The sequence below is a fragment of the Lepisma saccharinum genome, chromosome 1 (genome assembly GCF_977018435.1).
Source record: "Lepisma saccharinum chromosome 1, izLepSacc3.1, whole genome shotgun sequence".
In the NCBI taxonomy this organism is placed as follows: domain Eukaryota; kingdom Metazoa; phylum Arthropoda; class Insecta; order Zygentoma; family Lepismatidae; genus Lepisma; species Lepisma saccharinum.
In genome coordinates this window covers 187,831,510-187,841,768 of record NC_139229.1, presented here as the reverse complement: position 1 = coordinate 187,841,768, position 10,259 = coordinate 187,831,510, and positions in this window count along the sequence as shown.

Here is a 10,259-nt window from a genome sequence, read left to right as displayed (position 1 = left end):
TGGAGGGATGTGTACAAGGGTGCTTGCATGTGGAAGGGGACAATTTTCAGCATCGGATATGAGCAGATCTTGTTTTACATTGTTGAAGGTATGTGCATACAAATTTTCAATACAAACTTTAAGTAAATGGTAGTTTTATAGACAAAAGTTTGGGGCCTCTAGCGAGGGAAACACCCTGTATAACCATTATCTCTGCTGAATAATGTACATACAGTCATTAGAATCTGCTGAACAGATTATATACATACATTTGAATCTGCTGAATGCTGTAAATACACTGTTTTGATTTGGAGGTATGGCTTTGCTCTTCTCAACTAGTCTACCAATAGCACACCATCCTTGTCTCAGAAGAGAACTGCAACAACCTTGGCAGCTAACGTCTGGACCCTACACTGGATGTAGTGAATGACTGTACATCACGTGAGACTGTTCTTTTTGTCTCAAGATAGATGCAATTCTCATCGACTGTTACCAATTGGGCCACAAAATTATCGCCATTCTGCTGAAATTGCTGAAGAACTGCTTGGGAAGCAATGACCTGAGAATGCTTTTGGTCTGCATCGAGAAGTTTGGGATCCACTTTGAGGAAAGCTTCCTCATGTCATGGTGGTGGTGAATAATTACACAATCTCTTTCATAGGAGATGTTTAAGGGTCTCAGCTATCAGATTCGCACAACAATCCTATTGTCTAAGATCAGTTTATGAACAGCATCTAGTGTTTCTTGCACAATTATGACTGAAAGCCTCGCTGGACGTGACTCATCGTCTCTGCTGAAAATGTCGGAAATTTGGCAACACAGTTTATCATAGTGGCATAGCAAGGGCTATAGTCCCTTATGTTTGTGCCATATGCTCCTGAATTTGACTTGCGAACTTTCTTTGCAAGAAGAGGTATCTGATTTCTGTGCTGTTGTTTTGACTGAAACATTTCTGAATTGCTGCCTTGGTCAATTCACGCTTTCAAAATGCAACGATATAATTACCTTAAAAAACTCATGATTTGTCAGAAGAAACTACAAGGATGAAGGTTCAATTCATTCATACAATTTGTTCATGTCAAGACAGAAGAAAGCACAAGGGCTAAGGACTTATCAGACCCCCCCCCCTTTTTCATAAAATTAAAAAATACAAGGTTTACAGAAAAAGGAAACAGATTTCAAATGGGGACCTCAAAACATGGAAACAATGAAATACATATTTTTGCTGTAAAAGGATGTGAAAAAAAAATTTTGGCCGCAACGCAGCTTAATTTTTTGTTGCTGACAACTATGTGTCAATTCTTGGAAATACGTGTCATGCCACTAGTCAAAATTTGCGGACAAGGCATATTTCTTAATTTGTGATTCAAGCTTTCTACAGATTCGTTGTCAAACAATTGATGGTGTGCCTCCTTTAATTTTTTGGATCCTGCGGTTCAAATATGGAATTCGGAAAAAAGAACGTTCTTGCCCTTATATCTGTAGCTGAAAGTGAAATAAAGATATGGAAATTCTTCAAAATCCTCTCAGAGAAAAGGCGTTTGCAAATTTTGTCAGATGTTTTCACTATTCCAAGATGCCAAGAAGTTTCCAGTCATTATTTTTTAGGAAAAAAAAACAGTAGTGCTTTCGGCTGTGTAGGATCATGATTACAGGATTAAGGGAAATATCTTTGGATAGAGATCAATTTTGAAAATATGAATTGCCATTTCAAACGGCCAAAAAGGCTTGGATGTTTTAAGAAGTCAGAAAGATGCTTTCGAAATATTTGTAATGTAAATACCTCTCAAGAATGCATGAAATGAGCAAGGCCAGGAGGGAGGGGGGAGATTCCCACCTTTTAATTGCTAATTTTGGCACTAGGGGGCAGGCAGGTGTAATTTATACAATATTTACATAATAAAATAATAATGTAAACTAATGCTTCAAGAATCAAGAGTAGTTTATTGGAATCCCCATTCCTCACTGAAAATTTGTCAAATACCACAATGCTCGTGTGTCATGTGTGTAATGATCGATGTAACAAGTAATAATTATATATATATATATATATATATATATAATGGATAAAAGCAAGGAGGGCCAAAAGGGCTAAGTAAAAATCAAATCAGGTAAATGGAAACACCTTTTCCTTTTACCTGATTTGATTTATATATATATATATATACACTACTTCATAGGTGCTTATACCTTGCTATAATGTGAAGGCATGGAAAATATTCCATTTTAGAACCGTACCTAGGTACACACGAATTTCTTATTTTCTTTTTAAATGCATAAATGCAATGTAATTTTTATATCTTTGCTTTTCTTTGAATTTATGGTTATTTTAAAAACAGCTCATAAGACCCGATAACAATTCCAGAACATCTTCTGAGCTCATTTTTAATTTAACGGAACGGAAAATCAAGAGTTCGAAATGTGAAAATTGCGAACAAAAATACATCTATTCATTTTAATGCAGGGTGAGATTAAAGGGGGTAAGGAGGATTCTCCCCTCCCCTCCTCTATATTGAGCCATCCCAATCAAAATTAATCATCTCCAACCCACTGGATATAGAAACCATATTATTGAATATATCACACTTATAGAGTTCTATTCAGTTCACTTCATTTTAATTTGAAAGTCCCATAGCCACACATAAATATACATTTAAAAAATTTTTGGCTGATGTTTGCCACATCCAATGCCTTTTAGAAGCATGTATTTTCTCAGACATCTATAGGACGTCGTATTATAAAACAAAAAAAAAAAATAGTTGAGATGGTTCTCGATCAACTCGTAAGAGGTCTAACTTTGGAATATTTGTAAAAGATTTGACAAAGCATTTATTTGTAATATAATTTTAGCTGTACTTAATGACGCTCTCAAGCACTGAAAGTACTACAGTATCATTCATTTCATGTACAAAACCGAAATCCTTCAGATCTCGGAAGCCAGGAAAACCATATAGTCGAAAGTTTCTTTTTCTTTTCAATCTTTGGTGGACAGTATGAAGAGCCTGTCATGGTTTATTTTCGTATGTAGTATTATTAAATGCAGATACATGCGTTATTTTAGGGTAACATGTAAATTCCTCGTTTATGTGAAAAGGTAAACTTTAATGTAAGCAAAAGCATTTGCGCATCACAGTTCAAAGTTTTCGCATCAACAAAGAAAATCGAAATCACATTCCAACCTTGCCGGCCTCCTGGCTGAGAGACTAGCATAGCGTGCTACGATGCCAGAGATTCCGGGTTCGAAATCTGGCCTGGGATGGGTGTTATTTGTAAGTCTCCTCATCTTCGCGATTAGCTAAAAGTGGCAGATGTGAAATAAAATAAACCAAATCAGTCAATCAAACAATTCCATCTCACTCAAAGATCTTGTGAATCCAATCCAAAATCTACCAATATCTATACCCGAATGTGAAAACGGGTTCAATACCACAAACCTACCTTTACTGATTAGAGAAATTATTTAGAAGTTTTAAACCTACTTTTCCTTTCCTGCGACCCCCAGTGCATTGCTTTCATGCAGAAAAAATTGCAAGAAATTAGATCAAGTCTAAGTATCACAGTGTCCTTAACAAGCCAACTGGAAAACCATAGAACCTGCAGTGAGTCTATTTTATCTTATGCATTCATCTGACTAATGTAGTTTTCTTACATTTGACTTTTAGAGTTTAACTTAAAATAGCGTTGTGTTTGTATTGCATTCGATATCAAAATTAGATTTTAAGCAATTAATGTCCGATTCTAAGGATACCTAATACATGGGTAAGATAAACGAGGTCTTTCTCGTTTTTGTTTGTGCTTATTTTCTTTTGGTTTCCACTGAGAAGTTATTAAAACTTATTCTAGATTCACTTCATGCTCAGATAAGCTAATCAGGACGATCTACAGTTTAAAGTGGAATCCAAAGCACTGTACATGCGGGATCCCTTAATTACAAGACGAGATATCTCATCCTGAAAAAAGAAATGTTTAGTATGAGCAAACACGTACATTGTGCCACCACTCAAAGTTTCACAACGTATATAGGCCATTAAAGCAAAAACTTTCCTTAAGAACGTTTTTCTGCTTTACATCTTGTATCGACGCTGCGAACCGTCGAAATATGGAATTTTATCCTGAATAGATGAAACCGGACAGCACAGGCTTGCAATTGTCAGTAATGGATTAACTATGCAATTACAGTAAACAAAATATATGACTTATTAGAAAAAATCAATATGATATAAGTTTGATGTGTCTGGATAAGGCAAATAGTAATTTAAATTTATTTTAAGCAATTGTTCAAATATGATACCAATGTTTCGAACGAGATCGCCTCAGACATCAAGGATCGACTTGCTATGATTTTGCAGAGATTTACTTCAGTCTCGTCTAGAGGAAACACAGACTTTTCTTGTCTCAGTACCATCTCTACTTTCAAAAAATATCTTAATATATAGGTATAAGTATAGTTTTTCGAACATCCTCTTACAAAGATTTGAAAATTTATGGGTGAGGTACAGGAGTACATTGTACCCCCCAAGTTGGTCAGTCGTGTCTCGTCTCGTTTGTGTAAGTTCGGAAAATTCCATTTGAAAAATTCAAATGAAAAGGAGGTCAGTCATGTACTCTTGTGATGAAGACTTGTATCTTACGAGGGTCACTATTTATATTTTGAGCCTTGGCAACACTGATTGAAGTTAGGCGCGATTTGACGTTTGCACGGAATCGTCTGGCATTATTGACCATAACGTACTTCAAATGTTTTGTCAATAGCTTCATTTGTGTTGTTTATGTTGCCTTGGAGATTGCGGGACAACAATAAAATGGAATTAACTCGTGAACATTTTCGTGCGATGATTTTTTACGATTTTCGACGTGGATTATCAAGACAAGAGTGCATCGATCAACTTACTTCCACATTTGGCGATGAAACCCCATCCTTTGCCACTGTGAAACGCTGGTATAACGAATTTAATCGTGGCCGCCATTCGCTCACCGACGAGATTCGCGAAGGTCGTCCAAAATCAGTTGTTGTTCAAGAAAACATTGATGCTGTGCAAAACCTAATACTGCAAGATCGTCATGTGACATACTGTGAGATTGAGGCAACCATAGGCATTAGTTCCACCAGCATATATAAAATATTACATGATCATTTAGCTGTGAGAAAGGTATGTTCTCGTTGGATCCCACACAATTTGACAAAAACTCAAAAAGACGCTCGCGTCAATTGGTGCAAACAAATGCTCAATAAATACAATCGTGGTGCTTCAAAAGACGTATACGAGTATAAGATTGTAACAGGTGACGAATCATGGATATATGCATATGAGCCGGAACGTAAACAGCAGTCGACTGTATGGGTGTTTCAAGATTAACCCAATCCAACAAAAGTTGTTCGCGCTCGAAGCACATCGAAACAAATGGTCGCCTGTTTTTTTCTGGAAAACTGGTCATGTGGCAACTGTGCCTTTAGAGGAACGTAGAACGGTCAACTCTGAATGGTACACAACAATTTGTTTGCCAGAGGTCTTCGGTCAAATACGGAAAACAAACAAACGCCGTCGGATCATTCTTCATCAAGACAATGCGTGTAACAACCGACTTTATGAACAGTCAAAAAATCGAATTGATGGGTCATCCGCCGTACAGTCCTGATTTGGCACCCAATGACTTCTTCTTGTTCCCGAATGTCAAGAACAAATTGCGTGGACAACGATTTTCGTCGGCGGAAGACGCCGTTGATGCGTTCAAAAACCATATTATGGAAGTGTCTCAAGAAGATTGGAAAAACTGCTTTGACAAATGGTTCGAACGAATGCAAAAGTGTATTGACCATAAAAGAGAATACTTCGAAAAACAATAAAGCAGTTTTCAATGCCAAATTCCTGCTTCTTCATTGTTAGGCTCAAAATATAAATAGTGACCCTCGTATCTTCGAATTGACGCAACCACTTCTTTACAAAAGTGAACCTCCCTTAATTAGGACCGCACAAGGAGTGAAGCACTGTTTACAAAATGCAATCAATGACGGCTTGTAACTACACATTCGCACACATTATTAGCATTTTACCAACTATGACGACGTTTACAAACAATGAAGTCAGTGGCAGCTTGTAATCACACATTCGCGATTATCTCGAAAACGGCTCGTTTGCAGACCCATGTTTACTGAGACTTTCTTGCTTCTATTATCGTGTACTTTCACCTGTAGACAGGTAGAAAATGGTCAAAAATAATTTTCCCATTTATAATTTTATAATTTATCAGTCTTTCTTAATATGAAACTAGTGATATAAATATTCAAGCTATAAGATAATAACATAAATGACGAGTTACCAAGAGTTGAATTTTCTTGCAAAATAGACATGAGGGAAGATAATAATTTTTTTAAGTATATTAGAAACAACGAGTGAAATTCTCCTGCAGGAGAATTCTGCTATATGTGCTTTGGAGAACACTTTGACCAACTTCGGTACGTCCAAGACTGGACATTCTTTCTTCTCAATAGTAAGGACAGCCAAGTGATGCAGCATGGCATCCAGCATCCTGTTTCGAGTAAGGTTTCAAACTCGAAAATGTTCTTTCAGACGTTGCATTGGAAACTGGGATTGTTAAAGAGAATGCAACTTGAGTGAACCTCGTAAAATGCCAATTTATTCTTTTATAGGATATCGAAGAATCACATTAAGTGAACTACTTTTGTTCCATTTTTATAACGTTGAAGAGTTTTGGGCAAAATGTGCATTTCACCTTTCAGGGCAATGATATCACAGGAATAAAAATCTGACAAAGGTTATCTCTTAATTCAAGAAATATTTTGACCATTTTGCACTTTCACTCTACCACTCCAACGTATGTTTGTGCTACACAATCACAGGCACCTATAGAGTTCTTGGAAAGAAGTTCTTTGATTTTGATATGTGCAAAGAGCGAACCTGCATCTAATGTTTGAGGAGCGGCAGATCCTAAAAAGCATTCTTTTATCTGCCCCCGATACAAAATCAGACAACTGGCACTTGTTCCTTCCTCGCAGTGTCTTTTGTTTCATTTGTCATCAATGCGAATACTTTAGCCTCTTCCACTTCCTGGCTTATTTCTTAAGAACAAGTGTGGACATTACGCAGATTAATTTGTTTTGAATCGAATTGTGAGTATAATTTCCATTTTAAGGTTCAAGTTCAATACATTTCCGAATAATATCGCCGCAATTTGAAATTAACTTCAAGAGTTTCCTCTGGTAAGGCTTGCCTCAGACTTATCATCATCTCGAAAAGCAAGTCACTGAATAGGAAGAAACCGCGATGCATCCACAACAACTCACATGTAGTGTAGGTTTTCTTGAACCACTTTTGAATGTTTTTTTACTTATTAGCGTTGCCACCGACGATCTACTCGCACTACAGATGATGTTTTGAAGTTTTGTGGTACTCAGAATGCTTATGATATTTTAAGACCATCCATTAAACACTTCTTTCTAGTTCTTAAAACTGGTTAAAACTTAGGTTAATCGCGAAGATTACAGAACATAAATGAATGAGGATTAACATATGTCCAGGTCGGCTCTGGGCTCTTGAATGAAAGTCGCACACACACATGTATACTAAAACAGAAAAAAATATTTTTGTTAGTCAAGTTGGTATTATAGCAGGAACGTGATATCGTGCAGAATACACCACTTGGAAAAGGTGAAAATTGACATACTCTTAGATATGAACTATCTTATTATTCTATATTTATTAACGTCAGTTGGGGGAAGGGCGAAGTGTCTGACTGGGGGGCGCCCTGCTCCCCCTCTGTCGTCCCTGGTGGCCCTTCCCCCAGTTAGGATAATTTGGGTAAGCATCCAACCTAGAAATTTCACTTTGAGCAGTGCTTTAATGAACTATCTCCTTGAAAATAAGCTAGAAAGGCTAGTTGTAAGGTCCATAAATGTATAATAGAATCAGGTGGTGCATATTTTTATTTAATCAAAAATTTTGTATGTTTCTCGGGTATAATTGTGTTTTGATATTTCTCGGAGTGCAACCTTGAATCCAATTACATCCTGGAGTTGAAGCTTTAAAAGAAGAATATTTGAAAAGCCTGAAACCTTCCAAAGTAGAAATCAAGGAAGTGATTTTAATTTGTTTTGGGGAGGGAATTAACAAAACACAAGTGAATCCGTTACCTGGCCTTCAGGTTGAAGAGAACAATACAGGGAAGGAACCAATTTTCATTGCCAAATTTCTGAACCCAGCACCCTCTCACGGAGACAGTCAAGGTGGACTTGTGCTGCACTCGTGTCCTTTTCAAAGAAATAAAAAGAAAAGATTTGTCGAGGTTAGAAGTCTTTAACCCCCACAGCTGCCGCCGATGTGGAACATTTGTCCTTGATTTATGACGTCACAATTTAACAAGGTCGTGGCTCCATGGCATGGGCTGCTAAATAGTCTCCTGTGATTTTTTCAACGTTGTACAGCTTTACCGCCTTGCAGTGTTAAGTTGAGAAAGATGTCGCAGGATGTTTATAACACAAAGACCTTGGGAAAGTTTTTTGGCGTATTTTCCTTGTTACAATGCTGTAACGGTACTTGACTTGATTTGACTTTTTTGTTACTTAGCATCGCTTTTCTGCCACTTTTGGATAATCGTGACGATGAGTATGATGATATGAAATTGATGACGAAACACTCGCAGAGAACACACATGCCCATGCCGGGATTCGAGCGGGGGATTCCTGGTGTCGTAGCGCACTGAGATAACCATTGGTCGGCTAAAATGGTACTTTTAACGAAGGCACGATTGCCTCTATATGCTTCACCGCCACTTCTCGCATCATCCAGTGTCAGATTATTACCAACTGTCTCTCAAGGAGTGGATGGTTTATATGTTGCCCGCTAGGTTAACTGAACCTTTATTGTTAAGTTTCAGGCGTTGCCTTCAGAATGGTCTCAATTGTGGGACCTCCCCGATGGCGTGGTGGTAACGTTGTTGCCTTGAAATCAAGGGGTCCCGGGTTCAAAACTTGGTGGAGGCACATTGCACAGTGGTTCGGATCCCACTTCAAAATGTAGGTTCAGTTCCGATTAGCCTATCTGTGCATCAAGTGAACTTAAAACATCAATTCAAATTCAAACTTAATTTTGAACGTCAAGCAAATCAAGACCATCTTATAGACTCCAATTTGAGAAGGTGATGAGCAAATGGGGCGGTCGCCATTACCCCTATGCTACTTGATGATTAGACGTCAGTTTCGGACATCCCCGAGAGGAGATTCATAATCCGCCACTGAGCAAAGGTGCCCTCCCCCGTATCAAGAGCCGTGGAAAGTGTGAATGCGTGATAACTCTACACTGTACTGTAAGGATATTGTACCTCTTCAAAGTTGTGTTTCAATTAGGTGTTAAATAATGAAAATACACAAATAAAACATCAAATTTAAACTTAAATTCAGACGAGAATACAACACTGATATTCTTAAATTTTCAACATTTTTCACAATAAACTGATGATTAATTACTGTACTTCCATTGTAATTCATAATCGATTTTCTTGATCATTATGGTGTAAATGAAATCTTGGCGTGAATTTTAAAAAAATAAATACTGTAGTAGTTCATTCGAGGGTCATTGTGCATATTTTGTTTAAAATTTCATTTTTTTAGAAAAAATCATATTTTGTCCTTTAGAATGGAATATTTTCATGTGTAATTCATGTCTGTTCTTTACCGCTCGTCTTAATTCATTGTATGCGCAATTCTCACTTTGCCATTGCAACACAAACGACATCAGATTTCTTTACCAATTCTGATGTAGCTTCATATTTTACAGAAGAAAAAACGTAGTATGCGCAACCTCAGCGTTTTGTGGTCGCTAGCAACATTGGAACTTTGTGGTGAAAATTATGCAATTTATAAATTCATCCAGAGTCACGTCCTTGCCAGGAAGGAATTCGTTCCGCTAGAATGGATGTTGGGGGGAGGGGAATTCTCGGAAGTGACGTCATGAATTGCGTTAGCTCTTCAATTTTTTGTAGTCTTTCATCTCGTTGCCAGCAAAATTGGATATACGTATAGGCTATACGTTTTTTTTTGCTTAAATCACTGCCTTGTTATTGATTTATTCGCTAGAATAAAAATTAAATTCTTAGAAATGAAAAATTGTAGTTTATCTCAGAACCAGTGTGGTACTTGAAGGAAGAGATGAGAGGAAATCACTAAGTGATTGCTAATATTTGGCATTTGGGGATACATACACACGCATTCACACACTTACTTCGTGCAGGTATTATCCTGATGCCTTGAGAAAAGAGCGTGGAAT